Raw genomic sequence first — 24845 nt, forward strand, 5'->3', positions numbered from 1 at the left:
GCTTTTGGTGCCAGAATCACTAGGCTTAAGGTTGACGCTCTTTAAAATGCAACCTGCAGAATCTAGATAAACAGTGAAATCTCAGACAGTCCAGCTGCTAAGCTTTGGGGGGACTCTGGGGAACTGAATTAAGATTGCTCACTCTTCTCTCCCCCACAGAATGTCTCATAGTCAGATTGTTATGCAATTGTTTTTCTTTTACACAAGTAAGATTATCTTTACAAAATAGACTTATATGCACCAATTTTGCTAGCTTTTTGCCCTGAGCAAAAGCTTTCAAGATCCGCTGGCATTGGGCTTTTGCTAAGCATAGTTAACTCCCGGTTCTGGGCTTATCTTTAGGTTTGACTTGGGTAACATTTTTGAAATTAGAAAATAATAAAGCTGGTGGTTGCTGAAAAAAGTTAGAAGTTCCATATGACTCCACAGTTCTACTCCTAGGAATATACCCAAAAGAATTGAAAGCAAGTACACAAATACTTGTACACGAATGTTCATAATAGTAGTTCAAAAGGTCAAACACCTAAATGTCAGTCAATGGATGAATACATAACAATATGTGTTGTATATCTACAATGGAATATTACTCAACCATAAAAAAGGAAGTACTGACACATGCTACAGCATAGATGAACCTCAAAAGTATTATGCTATGTGAAAGAGTCCAGACACAAAAGGTCACATATAGTATGATTCCATTTATATGAAATATCCAGAATAATAAATCCCTAGAGATATAATGCAGATTGGTGGTTGCTAGAGGCTGATGGGAGTTTTATGTTGAGGTGATGAAAAGATTTTAAATCTATACAGAGGTGGTGTTTGTGCAACATTGTGAATGTACTAAATACCACAGAATTGTATACTTTAAAATTGTTAATTTTATTTAAAAAATGATCACAAACCTTGTCTGGCTCCTTTAGCCCATGGGGCTACAGAAGCAGAGAAGAGGGGAGCCTAACTCAGGCAGGGAAAACTTTCTGGATAGGATGACCTCTAAGCCAAGACCTGAAAGACAGCAAGATTTCAAGTAAGCAGGGAAGGTAGAAGTGGAAGGGGAAGAGAAAAATGTTCCAGGAAGATGCTGTGGACATGATGATTTAGTGATAGAATGCTGACATAAAATGACTTCTCCTCTCCCACAAAATCAAATTAACAAACATGAATTAATCATCTACTATTTGGGGAGAATCATCCTAGGTCCTGGTATAAACATAGGCCAAAAAAGGCATCATCTTACAAGAGAAAGAGATAAAGCAGTATTTATGAGCCCCTTCTATATGATGGATATTTTACATATATTACCTCAATTGCTTATTTAAACAGACCAAAGATATGAGTACAAGTAATCCTATGAAGTTAAAGTAACTTGCCCAATATTGCACAGCTTGCAAATAAAAAAGACAAGATTCAAATCTGTGTCCCACATTCTTGCCACAACAGCAGCCTGCCAGTCATAAAGGATAAAAGTCTAGCTGCTGGACATTGAAAACCTTGTTGAGACATCAGTGGAGAGATGTCACAAAGCAGCGTGCAATGCTCCCTGTTTGTGGTGAAGGCCATGGAAAGAACCGGGACCAGATCTGGAGAGAAACAGATGTCTCAGATTCCAGATCCCAGGGCCAGAGGTAAAGAGAGATAAGGAAGGAAAGACTTGCACGTCACCAGCGCCTGAAACTCTCCCCTGACCCCATTATCCCCAGTCATGGGATTCTCCTCTCTGCAACCCATACTTGTCCGTCAGAGCCCTCCACAAACTCAATGTTTGGTTTTGCATTTTCACTCACATCTCAGTTCTGTCGCTTAGGAGCTTTGGGTAGATTACGGAAAGGTGTGTGACTCTGTGCCTCAGTTTATACACCTGGAAAACTAGAACAAGAGTAATAATAATTCTGAATTAAATAAATTAATACATATATAAATGGCTTAAGTCTCTACAATCGAGCAAGGGCTCGATAAACGCTGTTTTTGTTGTTGAGGTTGTTATGCTACTATTTCCTTTACCAGGAATCTTCAGCTTCTTAAAAGCAAAGTCTATCTATCTATCTATCTATCTATCTATCTATCTATCTATCTATCTATCTTTTTATCTAACAGCAGCCTCTAGCACAAGGCCTAGAACACAATTATAAATATAACATTTTGAGTCAAGGTGACGGTGAAGCTACTACTCTATTGATTATTGGGGTTTTCAGGACTGAGGCCAGGACATCCCCTAAAATATCACTCTTGTTGTAAACCCCTTGACAACTACAGAGGGTGCCAAAAAAATGTATATACATTTTAAGAAAGGAAAAAATGTATTAAAATTGTAATACTCAATATATACTGATAACAAAAGATGAATACAAGTCCAGTTTGATTTCTGCAATGACAAGAGGTGCTCAAAGTGGTTACCATCAGTGTCCAGACACTTATAATTGCGGCGAACTACTGCTTGAGCAACGTTGACCAAAAGTGTTAACATCTCTTAAAATGTGTATACATTTTATTTTATACCTCCGGTATAAAATAGAGATTGTCAACCCTCGAATATTTATTGAACACCTACTATCTGACAGGCCCAGCAGTGGGGATACAGGGTTCTCTAAATTGCCAGGGCTGAATTCAGTCCCAGTGGTTGATTTACCATTCAGTTTAGACAGGGAAATAAATAAGAATGCACACATTTGTACAGCCTCAAGAGAAATACCTGTGCAGTGTCAAAAGTTTTGGCTATCATTACAAAGAAAACATTGCTACTCATGTACAAAACAAACTAGGATCCATTAACTCAGCACAGAAGTCCTTTTTGCCTCCAAAAAAGCTGGCACCCAAACAAGTTTTGTACTCACACTGCCAAAAAATACCTGGCTGATACATTTTAACATCCTTCCTTGTTTTCTTTCGGACATATTTCAGTAATTGCCTGTCTGCAGGTACAAGATGCTTCAGGAAGTGATTAATCTTTCATGAGACTATTCTACTATTCCTTCATGCAGTACAATAAAAGCTTGAAGGGACAGGCACCCTCATGTCAGTGCTTGCTTCAAGGAAAGGAAGTTTTAATGGGAGATAAATCTGATCACATGATAGCAGCCAATGATGAAATCTCCTTCTTAAAAGAAAGCAACCCAACAGGACAAAACCACTCCCTGAAAAAAGAAGCCCAACTCTAAACCTAAAACCTCTTTTTTTTCTGGTAGGAGGCCAGATGGGATCCTCCGACATCGAGAAACACTACAGCTGGAAACTGAATGGCTCATCTACACCCCAGCCCCCCACACATAGATACTGGAGATGAGAAAGGCTCTTGTTTGCTGTCTGACGCAGGTGTGGTTGGACTAAATGGGGAGAAGATGTCCAGCTGGAAGGACCCATCGACCAGCTGCCCAGGGCAGTACGCTTAGATAAATACCACCTGTTACTCAGCAGCCAGAGAAAAATTAGTCATATCCCAGGAACCTGCTGATTCTGTCTGTTGTGTTGAGGCTTTTGTGTCTTGTGACATCCCAAATCCCACGTGTGTCTCAGCGCGATGGTCATATTCACTGTGCTTCATTTGATTCTGGACAATGACAGAGGCTTTGGGACATTAGGTTAAAGGATTGTCTGGGGGCTGGAAGCACATCCATGACAGAATAATAAATAACACGTGGTAGAAGAGGGCAACGACTCCAAAAGGTACCTTTTAACTCAGCGCCCTATGGAGCCTGGCCACCTTGAAGGCTGGGGCATGGCCTCAACTTCTGTACCCTGTTCTGTCTCTCTCAGTGCTCCCCAGCTGAACCAGTCCTCTGAGTGTGACTAAATACACACACACACACACACACACACACACACACACACACATACACACATATTGACCGTACAGACATTCACTCTTTTGTTCATGCTGTTCCCGTATCTGGAATGTCTTATCCTAAGCATTCCAAATTCCACTCGTCAAGACCCAAATCAAATCCTGTTTCTCCTGGAGTCTTCCCTAAAAAATGTTAACCCGAAATGATTTTCTCTGAACAGCTACAGCAATGAAAACCCACACTGTACGTTTTGTCACTTTACCCGGTTGCTTTCTTCTGGTCCCACGTACATCTCATCTCTCCCACCGGACTCCTTGAGGGGAAAGCCCATCCTTCTGAGGCCTGACCCGCCATCCAACACAAAGTGAGGCACACAGCAACTCAAGAAATGTGTTCTGAACTGCACTAATGCTGACCTCAAAAGTGATTTCAGGATGACAGAAAGACAAAATGCTACCTTTTCATGTAGAGCTCCTACTGGAAAAGGCCTTTCCTGATTTTTGCCTCAAGATAATTACAAGTCAATGTGTTGGAAGCCTGGGCATGGAGCCAGAAGGGTTGGGACTGAATACTGGCTTTTCTAGTTATTAACTTAGTGTTATTAATTATTTGAGCAGAACCCATTTCCTCATCTGTAAAGCGGAACTCACAATGTCAAAGCCAAGTGACAATTGGGACGCTCCAATAGGGCAATGTACGACTATAATGTTCAGATGCAGTACCAAAATCATGCAGTAATGGTTCTTTAGTAATTGCACAATTCCTTCACTATCAAACTGATTAGAACAAAATGACCTCTGATTCTACACTGATTTGTTTAGGCTTCCCAAACGTGCCTAACGATCAGAATCATTTGGAGACCTTGTTAAATTACAGATCGCTGGACCCCAATTTGGAGATCTGGCTCAGGAGGTCTAGATAGGCCCAAGCAAATCTAACAATTAGTCAGGTTTAGGAACTACTGGATAAAATCATTTTTGTCCATATTTGTTTTGCCTGGTATCTGACTAATGTATAGTTACTGCTATCACGGGCTTTTAGAAATATACCTTAAACTAATAAAACACATTGATGACATTTGTTGCTATTCACCTTAAAATAGGTTTTACCTCCTAAACCTTTCTTATAATTAAAATCTATATAGTCAAATATACACACTTAGGCAGGAGGTTAGTGTGTGTGTGTGTGTCTGTGTGTGTGTGTGTGTGTGTGTGTGAATTTCCTGGCGGTATGTGCCGTAATTACCAGTATTCCGGAACTTCTCAGGTATCAATTTATCTCTGTAATCTGATCATTTGCTGCAGTCAGGGTATGTCCCATTTCTAGGCCTCCACAAAGTTCACTCATGTTCGTAAAACAATTACTCCAACTAAGAAATAAGACAGTACATTTCAAAAAAAAAGAAAAGTGACAGATGAAGAAAAAAGACAAAATCCTAGCGTGTGGGACGTTTTCAAGAAGCAATTTAGGCCACTTTTCTACCCTAAAATCAGCCTGGATCAGGCAGCCCGGCGCTGAGAATACAGGCACTGCTAAGAAAGCCCTCAATTCAGGCCATTTTGTCCCTCAGCTAAGTTGGGGTCAGGGCAGTCAACAGTAGTTTAGACTCAACAGGAAGAAAACCAGCTCAATTAATGTGACAGACATGGGAATGGTCATCCCATTTAGAAACAACAAAAGTTGGAAAAGGATTTAGTTCCTGATAGATGTGGATAAATAATTGCATCTCCCATCCCTTTCAAATATACCTGGTAAATTCACAAGATTTAGAATAACTGCATTGCACGTAAGTTCCCCACAGAGAATTCACGAAAATCAGCTCTATCTCTTTTTTAAAATTATCCCAGACACAGCTTCTGGTCCAGAGGAAACTGAGCGTCCCTTTGCCTGGGCCCCCCAGCGTAAGGAAAGCCACTAACTCTTTCACAGGAGCAGATTGTTTCAACTTAATTGAATGAAGTAAACTTGGGGAAATACCTGACATTGCCAACTTGACCTCTGCTAAGCCTTTTGAACTTCAATCACTGTCCTCCAACACAAAGCCTTCTATTAGGCTTTCAGCTATTTCCCCTGATTACACAGGTAGCTTATCTTAAGGATTCCATGGTTTCAGTTATCATTTCTGACCTGATTGTGAGACAAGTATTATTTCCGTGCTGGGTTTTGTGACTAAGCCTGCAGAGGTATTTGCTGGTTTGATTGAGTCAAGAGCATCTCATTTCAGTTTCTTATCCACCAAGATCCGATGACTAATTTTAAAGAAGAAAAAAATAGTTTTGCTTTATGAGAACACAAGTGAAAAGGCTTCAAATAAGTTAGCATTAGTCCAAAACCGTCCAAAATCATAATCTTTGGTGTTTCAGATAGATGTCAAAATTAAAAATACAATTTGTAATATGGGGTCATAAAGATGAAAATGGTTCTCAATAACAAAGTGCAGATGGGAAAAACAAAACAAAACAGCTTGAATTGCTCAAACAAGCAGAATTAATAGCAGAAACTGAGGTTAATGTTGGAAACATTTTGAATTAATTACTCATCCTGGCAAATAAAAGGTGCTTGGAATATAAGGTTAAAGATGTGAATAGTAGTTATTTTAAGTGCTATCTAATTCTAAGTAAGCATCTATTTTTCTTCATCTTGACTCCAGACTACATGTATCATTTAGAAATATACCAGAAAATTTTAATATATGAAAACATTTAGAATCATCAAGTTCTTTACTGCAAAATAAATTAAAATATAATTTGCCCTCAGCACATTGTCAGTGATTTAAAAGACTGCCAACCTCCAGTGCCAGCAAACATGGAAAATATACAAATACAAACACAAATATGTGGGGAAAATATACAAATTGTGTGGAAAGTAATTTGGTTGGCAATATCTATTGAAATTTGAAATGTGCATACCTCACAAAGCTGTTCATTGAAAAATTGTTTATAATAGCAAAAAAAATGGGAAAAATAAATAGGAGAAATATCAAAATAAAAATTAAAATAGTAATTAGGGGAATGGTTCAAAAGTAACACAGACAGCCATTAAAAAGTTTAAAAGTCTTACATGAAATGACCTAGGAAAATGTCCATACTATATTTTTAGTAAATAAAACTGATGCTAGATAAATATATGCAAGTATAGTCTAATTTGGGGTATAAAATGTATATATGCATATAAAGTACAAGTCTAGGAAAGAGGAAGGATATACATCAAATAGCCAGTCAATAGTTTTTAACCCTGGAAGGAGAAAGTGTATGGATAGAAGGGGGTCTTTTTTATTTTATAAGATCCAAACATAAGTGGAGGGATGACAGATGAATTTTATTTATTTTTATTTTTAGTATATTTTTAAAAACAATTTTAAACTAGAAAAGCATTTAGAAACCAGAAACCTGTATTTAAATAAATATTAACGAAGTAAATATTTGTTATCATCTGCAGAATAAAACATCTATGAAATAATTGACCTCAATTTAAGGAGAACTACATTTGTTAAAACGAGTCCCATCAACTTATCCTTTGCTCTGTCTTATAATTGGTATCCAGTCATTCTAACTAAAATAAACACAAATATTTTATTTCTTTTTTGTATATTTGAAATGCAAATTTGTTGAAGGAATACACACACTGCTTGTGTTATAAGCTTACATGATAATTGCAAGAGTTGCCTGAAGAAACTTTATTATGTTGTTTGGTCCAGTGAATGGAAATTATCTCCTTTTAAGTGGAACTGTGGAGGACTAAGGGATGGAAGTAAGTGTTTTGACTATGAGTTGTTTACGTTTTTGCTTTACAAAAATAAAACATCGTATTTATTGATCCATAGCCTACTGAAATAAAATAGATTATCACACAATAGGTTTTTGTTCGTATCTTCCAAAGCTACATACCTTATGCCTGAAGCTGCCCAAATTTCTTATCAAACCAAAAATGTGAACATTAGCCAACGAAACTAGTCTCCAGAACCTCGTAAGTGTCATAGGGGGATGTTAGTATTGGCAAGAAAAGTGCATGAAATCTATTTCTTCTGCCACAAGTGCCTGAAAGTTCCTGGCACTCCATTTCATCAGAATATCAGTTTAACAGTATAGCTCAACAATGCCTAAGCAGTCAAAAGTCTTAGGAGTTAATATTTCTTATAAAATTCATACAATTAAAGCAATATATAACTCTAATGTTTTTTACATAACAGAAATATTTAAATTAATGTTTATCAAATTTTCCTTCCCCCATTTCTTTCCTTTTCCCCATCACTTTTTTGAACAATACTACTTATGTGGCCTTGAGAAATTTAACTTTTCTATTGTGTATATATATCACATCTTCTTTATCCATTCATCTATTGAAGGACACTTTGGTTGTTTCCATGTCTTGGCCACTGTAAATAATGCTGCAATGAACATAGGAGCACATATGTCTTTACAGATAAATACTTTCAGATTTTTTGGGTAGATACCCAGGAGAGGGATTGCTGGGTCATATGGTAATTCTATTCGTAATTTTTTGAGGAACCTCCGCACTGCCTTCCATAGCGGCTGCACCAGTCTGCATTCCCACCAACAGTGTATGAGGGTTCCTTTTGCTCCACAGCCTCTCCAACACTTGTTACTATTTGTCTTGTTGATGGCAGCCATTCTGACTGGTGTGAGGTGATATCTCATTGTGGTTTTCATTTGCATTTCTCTGATGATTAGTGATTTGAGCATTTTTTCATATGTCTAGTGGCCATCTGTATGTCTTCTTTGGAGAAATGTTTATTGAGGTCCTCTGCCCATTTTTTAATTGGATTGTTTGTTTTTGTTGTTGTTGAGTTGTATGAGTTCCTTGTATATTTTGGACATTAGCCCCTTATCAGAGATGTTGTTTGCAAAAATCTTCTCCCATTCGGTTGGTTGCCTCTTTATTTTGTCGATAGTTTCTTTTGCTGTGCAGAAGCTTTTTAGTTTGATATAGTCCCATACATTTATTTTAGCTTTTACTTCCTTTGCCTTTGAAATCAAATTCATAAAATCCTCTTCGAACCCAAGGTCCATTAGTTTAGTACCTATGTTTTCTTTCTATGCAGTTTATTGTTTCAGGTCTTATGTTTGGGTTTTTGATCCATTTTGAGTTAATTTTGGTACATGGTGACAGATAGCAGTCTAGTTTCATTCTTTTGCATGTGGCTTTCCAATTCTCCCAGCACCATTTATTGAAGAGGCTGTCTTTTCTCCATTGTATGTTTTTGGCTTCTTTTTCGAAAATTATCTGTCCACATTTATGTGGGTTTACTTCTGGGTTCTCAATTCTATTCCATTGGTCTCTGTGTCTGTCTTTCTGCCAATACCATACTGTTTTGATTATCGTTGCCCTGTAGTACAAGCTGAAGTCAGGGAGTGTGATATCTCCAGAATTGTTCTTTTTTTCTTAGGATTGCTTTGGCTATTCGGGGTATTTTGTGGTTCCATACAAATCTGATGATTTTTTGTTCTATTTCTGTAAAAAATGCCATTGGGATTTTGATGGGCATTGCATGAAATACTATTCTGCCATAAGAAAAGATGAAATAATGCCATTTGTGACAACATGGATGGATCTTGAGATTATTATGCTAAGCGAAATAAGTCAGACAGAAAAAGTAGAGAACTGTATGATTTCACTGATATGTGGTCTATAAAACTGAAAACAACAAAGGAATAAGACAAACAAATTGAGAAACAAAAACTCATACACACAAACAATAGTGGTTACCAGAGGAGAAGGGGTAAGAGGGTGATAGATGAGGGTAAATGGGGTCAAATATATGATGATGGAAGGAGAACTGACTCTGGGTGGTGAACACACAATGTAACACATGGATGATGTAGTACAGAATTGTACATCTGAAACCTATGTAACTTTTTTAACAATTATCACCCCAATAAACTTTAATTTTAAAACTTGAGTTTCTGAGTCTTGGTTTCTCTCTCAACTGCAAAACGAGAGTGATGTTATCACCATAAAGATTTCCTGAGAAAATCAGGTGAATTCATTGCTTAGAACAGTACATAGTCATAATGTGCTCCAAGAATCGTAGTGCTTGTTATAATTAATAGATAGATGTTAGTGGTAGCAATACCGAAATTAAGAGCAGTACTTTGCTGTGGATGTAGGGCAGCGAATCCCAATCTCTAGAGAGTTAAAAAATCAAATCTGAACTGTCAAAATGAAAACTTCTGGGCCCCACCCACCAAAGATTCAGTCTGGAATTAAGCACCGGAATTTTCATTTTTCACAAGCTCCTTCACATGAGTCTGAGGAGAAGCAGTGATACAGGAGGAAGAATAGAGGACCTCAAAGGAAGAAAGGGGCCTCGAACACATGTCCCTGCTCCCTAAAGGTCTTCACTCATTACTAATGTGAACTGCGTTCTCCTGACTCTGAGACCAAGACATCTTTTTCTAAATCTAACTTATATTTATAGTAGGGCAGGAAAAACCAAGAATCAGAATGGTTCTCCCTATCCCCCCCCCCAACGCTGCCCACATTTGCTTCCATATTTAACGACATATTCCTCCGTGCCCTAATGCCCCCATGCCCCATGAGTTGTTCCTTTGGATTTCCACTTGACACCCCCGGTGCAGGATGGGGAAAGGTAGGAGGACGGCTGTAGACCTACACATTTGCGTCCTATGTACTGATCCCCCAGTCTAAAATCATTCAGAGCTCCATCAGACCCTGGGAATCCCATCAGCCCCTATGTCCTCCACGTCAGACAACGGAAGAAACGCTCATTGGCCCACGGGCCCCTCACAGTACAATGTCCTAATGAATATCTCGCTCCAGGAAGAAGGTGGACCTAGGTTTTATGGGGCCTGAAGACTATTCCTTTTGGGGGGGATATAGAGTGGGTGAGGACACTCTTAGAGTCAAAGAATATAAAAATAACTTACTTTTCACAGAAAAACATATAGCCATGTGAATTCCAGGTTAAGGCCCCCTTCCAGAGCCTTACAAGTGGTTATAAACTGTTTTGTGTCACCCCCCTCCCCCAATTCATATGTTTAACCCGAATCCCCAGTGTGACTATATTTGGAAATACAGCCTTCCATGAGGTAATTAAGGATTAAGGTGGTCATAAGGGTGGGGCCCTGATCTAATATTTCTGATGTTCTTATGAGAAAAGAGACCCCAGGGGTGCACGAGCACAGAGAAAGGGCCATGTGGGGACACGGTGAGAAGGTGGTCATCTACAAGCCAAAGAGAGAAGCCCAAGGAGACACCAGACTTACCAGCACCTTCATCTTGGATTTCCAACCTTCTGAACGGTGAGAAAATAAATTTCCATTGTTTAAGCCACCCAGTCTGTGGTGTTCTGTGAGGGCAGCCCTCGCAGGCTACTGCAGAAGTGGTCCGTGCAATTGAGAGGCACTGGAGCTGGTGTCTGTCATCAGCGTGTTCCTCTACCCGCCTCTCTGACCAGGCAAGCTGAATTTCATATCGCCATCACAGCAACTCCAACTCTGGCCCTCGACCAGTGGTTCTCCAGGTTTGCTGAACATCCCGTAGAAGTCCAGCTCAAATATTATACTCTATGAATTCCTCTCTAATTTCCCTAAATGAAATATATTTTTCCTACTCCATATCCTATCCCACGGGCTTCTGCACCTCTATTGTTTGTTTTACGTAATTCTGTCTTATATAGACATCAGTCATTATTCATATCATACCATCATATTCACGTGATCATTCATATTCATTGATCTTTAAATTAATTCATAATGACAATATTCATATTTTAGTCATCTAAATTCCTTGTGGGAAGAAATTATATCTCCTTCCATGCCTCACACAATAATTTGCACATAGAAAGCCATCAGCAATGTTTGTTGAATTAATTGACTGATAGTTATAAAAAGCCTGAGGTCTTCAGTGAATAAAACCAAGTTAGTTCGTTACCTAGCTACTTAGCTGCCTCTTGAACATATCCATAAAATCAAAGAATTTTATAGCTATAAAGCTCTTAGTGACCATTAATTACCACTTTCTTATTTTATCTATTTAGCAAGCATCACCACTGAGTTAATAATAGATCCATGATGAAATCCTAGGCTTCATCCCACCGAGTAACTTGGCCAGTCATCCAAACTTGATGAAAAATTAAGGATGGACACATCCAGCTACTTTAGAATCACCTAAACAACACTGTGCCAACCTCAAAGCCACCTTCCAACTATGACCGCCTTCCACTGGAGGTCTTCCTGTAGGTGTAGAACTCACAGATCTCATCAACATGAGCCTCCTACATAAGATTATACTCATTGTGGTTAAGTAAATTGGCATTCGAAGTTTATTTAACTTAAAGCAGATTGCAAACTTCTTGGAAATAGTTCAACTACTGTGAATATTTACTGTGGAATTTCTCTTGCTCCTAATTCAAAATAGCAATGTCTGCTACTCAGAGTAATTAGCGGACGTCCAGCTAAACTTGGAACTAACTGACTCAGGTCAAAGTGAGTACCTGATTTAGCCTCTGTCTTTAAACCCTTCACTTCTTCACCTGACAGGTCAAAAAGGCTCTGAAGGTGATGCCATTTGGAATACGAACTACAATATTCTGAACCGCACCCGGCCCATCAGTTTCACCCACGCTGGACTCTGACTGTAAGCAGCGACGACAATTATTAGATAGATGCTGCTAAAAATGCTGATGAGTGAGAAGATTTATATCCCATTACCAACCCCCTGAGCTGCGCTATGAACCTTTAACTAGACGTTTTATCATATTGGTCACCGCTCTCTGAATTGTGTCTAATTTGTCTCTTTTTCAACATGTGGTATCCCAAACTAAAAGCAGTTGAAATACATTCAGGCAACACTAGTGCCAAGTTGCTGGAAATAATTTTTTTTTCTGGTTTAGAACATAATGCTTCCATTAACACAGACTGATATCACTTTGAAGGGATTTAAGGGATCTTTCTTTTTTAACAAACCATGCTGTTTCGTTGACCTTAATAGCTCTCAAAACTTGCTAAGGCGTAGAGTGGCCGCCTCTGGCCCAAATACCGAAGTGGCAGACAACTTTGAAAGAGACAAATTAAGGTTCCCTTTGGAAGCCATGAAGTCCTCCCATGAGACTCGTCCCTCCCAACCCTTCTTAGGTGGCTCTTCATCGTCCTTGCCCACAATTCAGCCAGCCCGTCTCATCTATACATTACCTAATCGTAACTAAAGAGTCAAAAGTTAAAGTCTTGGTAGACATAGGCTTACACAGACTAACTTGGGAGCCTGACTAGCTTGGCAGGAAGGATACGCTGGCCATTCAAGACCAAGTCCAGGGAAGTATGAGCATGGCCAGTGGTGTGGATATAATGTGGGGACACAGACGAAGGAAGAGCACCCAGATGTTAAGGTGACAGCGATTCTAGATATCAACTAACGTATAAGTGGTAGGTCACAGAATCGCTTTCCTGAAAGGTGATTTAAAAAATGTTAGATCAGGCACATTTCTCATTTGTACATATATCATGAACTTAAAAAATAAATCATATTTTAAGCCTTTTTAACATTTTGCAACAGGTATCTTCATCCTGTGGGGTGTGCTTCAGAATGCCCCCAAGGAGGTGGCAAGGCCACACAGTGAAATGCCAAAATGTCCTAAATAAAAACTTGGAACTCACATTTCGGTGTAAGCCCTGGGAGGAAATGAAAAAACAAGAATTAGATGAAAGGCCAAATCTGGACTCAAGTCATTCCAGGGAGATGGAAGGAAGAACCAGATACCAGGGCCCTGGGGAAATGGGGAAAATGGGGAACTAGGTACAACAGACGCAGAGGACCCAACACCTACACACAGCACCCAACAGACCACAGGTGTGTATTAATGATCAGGAAATCTAGAGCTCCAGGCTCAGATGGGTCCTGGCACTCAGTTCCGTCTTACTGAGATAAGTTGGAAATACAAGACCATTTCCAGCCCATTGTGCTTCTAAAGAGCAGAGAGGATTTCCCAGGAACCACCAGATCCAGCACCCACTGGCCCAGGACCTAAGCCAGAGGTACAGACTTCATCACAGGCAGTCAAGATAGAGACAAGCTGACGAACGAATGGTATATGCGTATGGACAAGACAAGACATGCCATCTCACTGCCCTCGACTCCTGGTTTTATTGCCCGGCACCCAAAGAGATTCCTCGACCAGCCGAAGTCAGTCAATAGCACCTTCCTCTCTCCTCCACTAGCTCTTATTAGCCCCTATTTCTCTGATGTAGCACTCCCAGCTACTTTCTACTTCTCACCCCTAGTCTGGGCACGTATCCTGTGCTCCCCCCTCGTTTGCAGCATACTGTCGAATAATCTCGGCTCAGAACCTTGTATCCGTTTCAGACCAAATCCCTTGTATGTATATAAGCAATACACCCATTAAAGTGAAGTCCTGAAAGTTCTTATCACTTTCGTAAACCCACACACTTAATGGCAAGCTTAGTTGTCAAACCCAGCCATCCCAGCTCTCCTGACTCCTAGCCTGATGGTATGGTCATGCTGCCTTCCAGCAGTTGTCCTAACCTTTTTTCAATACATTTTCAAAGGCACTGTCCCCCTTTATCTTCAAAAGTTGGTAGGGCAGCCATCCATCATCATAGCCAAGAGAAGAAAATTGAGCTTCAAATAGTAAGTTACTTATACATATTTTGTCTCTGTGATTACTAAACATTAAGATTAGTTGAAATAAATGGTACCCTTCATGTCACACTCTGGGTCCTCCTTGAAGTGAATTACATGAAATACATATATTTACACAACTGTGTTCTAAGGAAAACTCTCATCCTTTGACGTCTCAGTAGATGTTTCAAGAGAGAAGTGTTCAGTGATTAGATCTGTTTGGGAAAAGTGGGGTTAAAAAAAGAAAACACTTTTTTGAAATTCTCAGAGCATTTAATATCTACGTGAGCATAATGAATCTACAAGAAGTTTGGTTAAAGGTATGTGGAATATTTTTCCAGTGAAACAATCACTACCATCTTGCAGACGTTAGTGTTCCATAGAACAAAGTTTGGAAAACACTGTCATAAGGTTTAGAAACATCAATCATAATTTAATGTGTAAGAAAGTGTAAAATCAGTATTATGTAATTTACGTAGACTGATATAAAATCCGTCTATGAAATTAGTGCCTGCAACCATCTTCTTACCCATTTCAGAAATTCCTACCATTTTTTTCATTTAGTTTACTAGATACCTTTCTGTTCTAAATGTTTATTCCTGTCATCATTCCTGTGTCCTATCCTAGTTTTTTCCTACATATTCAATAATGAGTATTTCTTTATTATCACAATAGCCTCCTCTGCATCTCTTTTGCACACTGCTTTTCCTTCTCTCATCTCTTAGCTTACCACCTCTTCCTGAGTTGGTCCTGTCCATCCCCTTTTCTCAAACAACACTTAGTATACATTTGGTGCTCACCATGTATCCACTACATACATAAGCCAGGCGTCTACTGTAGTAAAGTTTCTTCTATTATCCTAACTCTCTCTCTTTTTTTAATGTTTAAAATTTGTCACATCAAGAACAAGGATTATGTACGTTGCCAGATGGGTACTAGATTTATTGGGGTGATCACTTCTTAAGTTTTATAAATATCTATGTTGTACACCTGAAACTAATATAACATTGTATGTCAACTGTAATTAAAAGAAAAAATTATTAAAAGAAAAAAAGAATAAACCATTGTAAAAAAAAAAAACAAAAAAAAAACAAGGATTGATCTCATGAAGGCATTACACATGCAAATAGTAATGGCCACACAAGCAAGAGCTTCCAGAGTTAAAGTTAAATTTATTTATTTAACTCTATTTAACTCTATTTCCAAAGTTAAAGTTCCATTCTATCATCTTGGAAGTAAAGTATTCTAATTGCTTCTTGTATGGACACGGGAAACCTTACCCCTCCTACCTTGACTACTGCTTTTCCTACTTCATCCTTTCATTCATTTATCCATCCATCTGTTCTTTATTCAACACATACTTATCGAGACCCTCAATATGCCACTGAGGGCTACATTGTCAGGCATGGAGGATACTAAAATCAACAAGATGTAATGTCTCTTCTTGAGGAGCATGTATTCTAGTCATAGGAGACTGGCACATAAATAGAAGACTACATGCGTCCTCATGAGTGCTATAAAAACTGCAGAAAGAATCCTACTGGAAAACCCAAGAACCTTATGAACTTGAGTAACCTTCACAGAGAATGTAACTGAAAACACAGGAGAGACACAGAACGGTTTTGCAAGGTAACAATGTCATACAGGTTATAGGTGCAGGAAGCAGAGAGCATTTTCTTAATAACTACCCCTGAAAGCTGATTTGGACAGAAAACCTGAGGTTAAATTTTGATATTCCTGGCTTGGGGAGCTGATAACCAAGTTCAGTTTCTTTATTCCTCTGATGGTGAGTGACTCGTTTTAAAGCCAGCAGTGAGGGGAGTGGCCCTGTATAGCAGGACATTTTATTTAGTACCATTTGCTCAGGTGCATAGGGAAGTGGGGGAAATGTAAGTCCTTATATGGAGATATTTCATTCCTTTGTTCCTCTTTTCATCCTGGGTCTTCAAGTGAACGTCTATGAATTCAGTAAGTCCCCACAGAAGACATCCTTGAAGTGGCCTCAAGGTAGAGAAACTTGTTCAGAGTCTGAGAAAAAGACCAGTATGTAGACATGTGTGTAGGAGTTTGCCAAGGGGAGACAGGAAAGAAGCAGAATCCAGATAAAGGTGCAGCACGAACAAAGGCCCAGAAAAGGGATGGTTTCAGTATGGTTGGGAAGTGCTGAGTTCTCTCAGGAAGCCTCGGGGCTACGGAGGGAGATGAGGCCACATGAAAGGTAAGAGCGAGACCAGGAAGGAGCTTGTAAACAAGTTCAGAGAGTCACATTTTTACCCTACGGATAATAGGGGAGCCAGAAAAGGATTACAGCAAGAGGCTCACGTGGTCAGATCTGAATTTTAAGAAGTAAATCTGGTCGTGTTTTATAAGATGAACTAAACTCAGAGCAGTCAGGTAACTGAAAACAGGATAAGAAGCTTTGTTACAATGGTCTTGGGAGGATGGGATTGAGGAGAGATGAAAGCCTGAACGAAGGCAATGAAAAATGAAGATGAGAAAAGAAGCCAGCCCATGTTTGTGAGGGGTAAGCGTGGCATGATGGAGACCTCTTGCACCAGCTTGCAAGAGTCAATAGTTACACATTTGGAAATTTTGTGACTTGGTTTTTAAACCCTTGGTAGCTTGGAATCAGAAATGGAAATTGGCCACAGAAAATAGCAAATGCTATAAATCAGGGCTTTTTGTTTTTCAAGAGCCAGTTTACCAGAATCCCACTGGATGGAATTCACAGGATTTGGTGACAAGATATAAGGGAACAAGCAGGAGATATCAGGTTTTGTGGGGCCTGAAGCTTTTATAATTCAGGGGGTCCTCCTTAAGAAAAATAATATGTAACTATGAATTCAGAATTAGACATAAATAATGGACAGAGGGAGTATTCCTGGAAACCAGCAACAACTTAAAACGGAAGTGACTGCCAACCACATAAAAATATCCCACTAAACCCAAACTAAATGTGTCCCCAACTCAGCTTCCCCTTCGCCAGACACTAAAAGTGCCCACAACTATCCAACACCACATCACATGATGGGAAGTATGTCAGAGGAGGAGTCAAAGAGGAAAGAAACAGCACTGTGGTTAAAAATGTGCTTCGTTTTGCACATTTTGCAGTATGTAACTAACCCTGTGAACCCCTGGTCAGGGCAACTCTCAGAACCTGGCCCATGCAACTGCAAGAATTTGAAGCTGGAGCTTCCTCAGGCTTCATGGTGAACTTCTCTGAGAGTGAGAGGGGTATCCAGGGTAACATGAAGTTTCGGGAGACTGGCGGATGGCTCCCTGATTTACTTACTGATCGTCCTATCTAGTGCCACAACAGGTTCAAGGTGGCTGGCTGTCTGAACGGCAAGGGCCAAGTATCCCCGTGGGATCACAGAGCTATCTCCCTTATTTGTGGAGGAAGCACGCCCTGTTCAGATGTGTGTCAACTCTGATCAAGCACCAAGCTCAACCGATAACCTTGTCAGCCTGACATCCCAGAGCCATTTTCAAAGGCATACTGGCTTCTTCCTTCTGTGGACCCTTGTCGAGAGCGAGCTGCCTGGTCTTCTGGCTGCGATGGTCCTTGGAGGACATCACAGTGCGGAAAGGTGAAATGTGTCTAGCGCAAGGCAGAATAATCCATTCCAGACGCATGTGTAATGCAGAGGAAACAGGTGCGAACAATTGAACCAGCTGTCAGCAGGCTACAGGGATCGCTTTTGATATCTTAATAGTTCGTTGATCCGTGAGCCACATTGGCAGCATCACTGTCATAGCTGACTGCACATCTGTAAACCTTTTGGGGTCTCTTCTGATGTCCGTGTGAGTCCGTGGAAAGCCTGACATCACGGGAGACTTAAATTGAGCATGATTGCTGCCGTTTCCGTTTTCCTGCCACAGAACCGGAGAGTTGACAAATGCCGATAATTGCTAATTTTTCACTACTGTTTGTCATGTGCCACACAAGGCAAGCGCAGAGAGAGCTCCTGCTGTTCCTGAAAGCACCCCGTCCCTGTTGGCTGGAAGGACTGCATATCCTTTCTCTGTCAGATAAAGAAGTTATCTGCCCGGTAGCCAGGTGAGGGGGTGCTCTGATGTGTTTCTCTCGGCTTGTTCATGTCATCCACAAGAATAATCTCCCACGATCAGCTGGGGAAAGATTTTACATTGATGGTGCTTACACGGATAAAATGTCTTCATTCTCCTATCTAGCCGAGAAAAAAAAATGTCCCCACTATAATTAGTCCAATAAGTCATTATTGTGGAAAAGGGGATTGGAAATCAGCGACTTTCTCTGTAGTGACCCCTTCTCTAAGAGATTTATGTAAAAATGTTTATATAAAATTCTTTTCTTATAAATATGATTATTAACTGAACACATTAGAAAAGAACACTGTTGAGTGGATGCTTCGATTTCTGTTTAACATTTAACACTGCATTTAGCATGGTAACATTTTTAGAATTTGAATGGGGAGGATACAACATATTTTAATGGACACTCCGAGAGATCTGAGTAAACTTTCCTACTCAGTTTGTGACGTTGGGCAAGCATGAGTGTCTGCAGCTTTAAAAATAGGAATAATAATAGTACCTAGACATGTTGGGAAGGCCTGTCGTGAGAATATATTGAAAGGGCTTGGTCAGTGCCTGAGGCACACACAGTAGAGGGTCAATAAATGTCAGCCAAGGAAAGCATGTAGAAAATGCTTATTTCACTTCTTCTAGTGAAGTTAAATATTTTTTCTTGCTTGTTTTATTTCAAAATAATGGAAATAATTACTCAGAAATGTAGACAGGTTACTCGGAAAATGTCACAATCACGTCCTAACAGTTTGAGATAGGTGAGTGCAAAAATTTCCCTTGAGTATCTACCTCTTACGCATTCTTTTCCCTGAACTGTTTTCTTTTGAAAACCGGTGAACTCACTTAATACCACATCATTATTTTTGGTGTTTTATCAAAAAAGAAGATGTCATATTTCATACCCACTCTCCAAGAAAAATCTCTAGCTGGTCAAGCTTAACAAACTTCATTTTTGTGTTAATGCCAGAAAATAAAAAAATTCTGGTAAGTAGTGCTTGATTTTTCAGGTTATTTTTCATGACTGAACCAAAAAAAATCTTTAAAAAGTTAATACAGGAACATAATTTATAGTAAATATACTTTTAAGGTAGAATTTCTATTTTCACTCTTCAGTAAGTCTCATACTTCACAATATTTTGAGACAAAATTTTATCATTAATGTAATATCCACTTTCACAATGAAATTCAACTCTTAGGTACTCTGATGAATATAATTCCATTGGTGAATAATACATTACTAAAAATAGGTGGTATGGAATAATTATTATTAAAGTATCATTTTTAAATTTTACCAAACTATAGATAATCCTTCTAGCCATTCTCTTTAAAACACCTGCAGCGGCCATAAAGTGGAGTTGTTGCCCCACAGGCATTATATGCAGTGCTGCTTATATCAGCAGAGATTCTATAAGTAACTATATCAAGACCTTCCAGGAAGGAAATCATGCCCATGACGTAGATAACGATAAGAGATTATATATCTTCAAGGTCTCTTGAATAAATCTTAATACCTGTGCAGCATTTGAACAATTCTGACAACCATAGGCAAAACTGCAAAGGAAGAAAATTTTATCTTAAATGATCTCAACACTTTCCATTTTTTCACTTTCCCATTGCCGATCCTGGTGCCCCTTCCTAGGTGCTAGGTGCTGTCGTGGTCACGTGGCACGCTGTGGACACACTGCAGACAGTTGGGTTCCTTGCCCTCGTGGAGCAGGCAGCCCCAGGAGTGAGACAGCTGGGAATCAAATAATCACAAGAACAAATCATGGCGATATGGGCAGAGAAATACGAAAAAGAGAATAGTTCCCTGAGGAAGTAAAGGGAAAGATGAGGAGGAGTTAACTAGAACATGTGTGAGCTTCGCTGCCCAGTCAACAACGCGCTGCTCTGGAATACCCGAGAGCGTATCACTGACACCACTGGATAGTCCACCAGGCGTGACATTCAATATTATCTCTCCTTCTTTCTGTTTCCACCTTCCCCTATCAAATCATTCATTGCTACAATGTCTTGCCCTTGGCAGGCAAACAGAACTGTTATTAATAGAACGAATGCAAAAAACATTCACCCTAGCCTATGCATAACCAATGACAGGGTGAGAAACTATCATTTATGGAGCGTCCATGCCATGCCTGGAACACTGCTGAGTGCTTTCACATGTTAGCTCACTTAATCTTCACAAAAAACTTCTATGAGATATATATTGTTATTTTCTTGTTCACCAGATGAAGAAACAGAGGCTCCGAGGAGTTAAGGAACATACCCAAAGGAAGACAGATTGTAAACAGCGGAGATGGAATGAAGTGCCTGACTCCAGCCCCGGTCCTTGTTACTATAGCAGCCACGCTTCCACTGTAAAGATCCTATGATCTGTTTGGATACCGGCTCTTAAATACCACTAGTTTTATTACAACCAAATGACCAAATCTGAGATCAGTGTTGTTCCCTTTACAGGAGCTCCGTCAGACCCCTTGGCTCAGCCTGAGGACAACTGAGTTGCTCCCCAGTTGCATTAACCATCTTATAGGCCAGCCCAGGAACTAGACGTTATGTATTCCTCAATCTCTGACTTGGTTCCCAGATCCAGGTCCTCTGTATCTGAGGACTTCATTTCCTCCAAGTCCTTCCAAGGACAGGATCCCTCCTGCTTACGTACAGTCTCTCACCTATGTTTCCCCCCTTTTTTGACCTCCCTGATACAGTCTGTCTGCTACCTGCACCCACCTTTGTTGGTTTCCCTCTATACTGGCCTCCCCCAGTCTCTGGAGACTCTATCTTCTGTCTTCCAACCCTGGTCATTCCTTGTCCAACCTGCATACCACGTTTCCCTGAAAATAAGACCTAGCCAGACCATCAGCTGTAATGCATCTTCGGGTGCAAAAATTAATATAAGACCCTGTCTTATATTATATTATGTTAGATAAGACCCGGTCTTATATTAAAATAAGACCGGGCCTTATATTAATTTTTGCTCCAAAAGATGCATTAGAGTTGGTGGTCTGGCTAGGTCTTATTTTCGGGAAAACAGGGTAGGTGCTTGGTGAGGACAAACCATGGCTAAATCCAAAGGAAAAAATACCCAAAGATAAAATGCGAAGCAATTTAGTAGACATGTAGAAGATTTGGAAGCAGGGGGACTTCATCACTGTCCCACAAAGCTTGCCACACAGATGACCACTGATTCAACCTAAATTCATGGCAAGCTCTCCATGTAACTCCCTGTACTACAATTGGTAACTAATATTTACGGAGCACTTACAATGGACCTGGCTTTGCTCTAAATAGGTTGCATGGATTATCTCATATAATCCTCATCATAACCCCTGAGGTGGATACTAACTAGTATTATCCTCAGGGTAGGAGGAAGATGAGGAAAGAGATATATGTTATAACTTGCTCAACGTCACCATTTACGAATCTATAAAACTGGTATTTGAATCTAAGCAATCAAATACTGGCTTAAAAGTCTACATGCCTAACTGCTACCCTTCTAAAGATGATGATAATCCATGTTTACAAGACACCAGCATTTGGAGAAAGTTGAAGAGATTCAACCATGGCATTTATTAATTCTTTGAATAAATAGTTTTAAAACCAGGAACTATACTATTCTAGGAACTAGACACAGAAGTTAACTAGCTAAGCAACCTGACCTCCTATGTCCTATATTCTATGCAGGTGACATACATCATAAGCAAATAACAAATAAGGTAATTTCAAATAACAAAAAGTGATATAAAGAAAATGTGGTGAAAAGAGGAAAACTACCTTCGGTAGGATGATTAGAGAAAGAGTTTCAGAAAAGGTGTTATTCGTACTGAAAGGTGAGACAGACCCAGATAATCTGATGAGGCATTCTCGTAGGTAAAGGAACTGAGGAAAAAGGCCCTGAGACACAAACAGGTAAGATCGAGGAACAAGCAGACAAGAAGTAAAGGGAAGAATAATCGAAGCTAATACCGGAGAAGTGAGCCCAGCCAGGTCATGCAAAGCCTGTTGGCCATGTGAAGAAATTTGGACTTTAATTGCAATGAGAAGCCATCAAAGGAGTTTATATAAGAGATATGATCTGACGTATATTTTCAAAAGATCCCTTTGGTTTCTTTGTGAAGATTAGATTGGTTGGGAGTGGGAAAGAATGGAAGAATTTGACGGTAGGACTTCCAATACACTTGGCTTGGATGTGGGGAATGAAAGGGAATAATCAAGGAAGCAGTCAAGGGTGATAACGTGGAGTGCACTGCATACCACAGTACCCTCAATGTGTGATATCCATCCCGTTTTTTATTGATTCTAACCAGCCAAATTAGTCAGCAATCAATCAACATATTTCTTGGCAGTGAAAATGTGATGACCACTATGAATAATAAGAGGACACAAAACTATAAAGGCAAAAATTAAAGTACAATGCCTGTTTCAGGTTTGATTCTCTGGAAGCAGATACTGAGAGGAGCTCGGAGTGCTCGATATTTATTAGGGAGCCACACCATGAAAGGAAAGGAAAGAGGAGGAAGCAGGATTGGGCAGCCACAGAAGTTGAACTGCAATTCAATGATGACAAATTCTCGTCCAACCTGGTGGGGAGCCCTGGAGTGAGCGGTGCCCAACAGAAAAAAACTCTCACCTTTCAGTCATAGGATGGGAGCCGCCTGGGAAGGGTGTGGCTTCAAGCCAGACGGCCCTCAGTAGCGGAGGCAGGAGAAGTTGATGTCTAGATGCTATGTACTGATGGCTCTCCTAACAACTGAGCAGCAAGTCTTTCCTTAAAGGGGGTTCTAAGTGGTACATCCACTTCAAGGGCACTTTACATCTTGTGTGTTTACAGATTTTCCAAGACAGCGTCATATAGACATTTGGTGACATTACAGACCATATACCAGACAATGTCCCCGTTATTAATTCAGAAAATATTAATATACTTATGGTACATATACTTGAAGAGGAAACAGAAAGTCAATCTAATTTCTATTTTTCATTCTGTTATGGGGGATCCTATCTCAGATCTCTTATGCAGAATGCTACCATTCGGAATACTGTAGCTGAAGAAAATTTCTATTGCAGGTTGAGGCAACATAGCCAAGAGGTCATTCATTGACCTTCATGGTTTCACTCGGAGAATAAAGAGCTGGAAAGAGCATAACGCTCCTCCTTAGAACAAGAAAAAAGATGGACAAATTGAAAAGGAATTACGTATTTGTCTTGAACCTGTCAGAGAACCGAGATCACAGAACAACTTGAGAGAGAGAGAGAGATGAAACTACAGGAAGAAACAGGACCTTAGCATTTGCTTAGCTGGAGTAGATGCAAGCAAACATCATACCAGCCAGTGTGTTCGTCACATCAGGCTTCCATGACAAAATGCTCTAGACGTAGTGGCTTAAACGACAGCGATATATTTTCTCACAGTTCTAGAGGCGGGACGTCTGAGATCAAGGTGCCAGCATGTTGGGTTCCAGTGACAGGCTCTCTTCCTGGCTTGCAGATGACCACTTCCTCATTGCATCCTCATATGACAGAGAAAAAGATCAGGCTCTCCAATGTCTCCTCTTACAAGGGCACTAATCCATTATGAGGACCCTACCTTCCCTTCCAAATACTACTAAACTGGGGCTTAGGGCTTCAACACATGAATTTTGCAGGGACACAATTCAATCCATAGAAGCCATTCAAATGAGTAAGCTAGAAATTTTTAACAAATTTCTGAAGGCTAAGTGTGGGCTACTGCAAGAGCATGAAGCCACCGGGGACCACAGACAAGACAAGGATTTGCACCTTCTTGTAGACATTTTCTCCAGAAATGCTTCAGGTACTCACAGAGAAGATCAGGGAGAATCCTGAGAAATCTCCCTCCCTGGTGATCTCTGGAGGAAGGGAAGAGCTGCCACTACCAAAACGCCATTCAAACCTCGCTCCCTGATCTTGCCTATGGAACAAAAGCTTCCAACTTCAGGGGTAAGAGCTCTCTAGCCTGAGAGCACTGCTAGAAACCGACTGCATCTCGGGGACAGGATGGGGGTGGGAGAAGCTCTACCCCTAGGGCAGGGAAAGGATTAGGTCCAGAATCACATCTACAGAAGAAGCAAGAACACTTGTGAAGGCCACACCTGAGACTAGGATCACGGTCCTGCCTACGACTGAGGCTTAATCAGAACTTCAGAGAATGTCCCACTACATATCTCTTCCCACGTGTCTGCATGAAAATAACAATGGGATATAGGTGAGAGAGCTTCAAAAAGACATTCTCTAGGGAACAGTACAAGGGAAGACACAAAGTCAAGCAAAGAGACCAACATGACCTTGATTTCAAGACTGAATATTTCAAGGAGAGAAAAGTCACAGGCCAATCTTGTTCATGAACATAGATGCAAAAAGCCTACA

This window comes from Rhinolophus ferrumequinum, chromosome 14, assembly GCF_004115265.2.
Source record: "Rhinolophus ferrumequinum isolate MPI-CBG mRhiFer1 chromosome 14, mRhiFer1_v1.p, whole genome shotgun sequence".
NCBI classification, from domain to species: Eukaryota; Metazoa; Chordata; class Mammalia; order Chiroptera; family Rhinolophidae; genus Rhinolophus; species Rhinolophus ferrumequinum.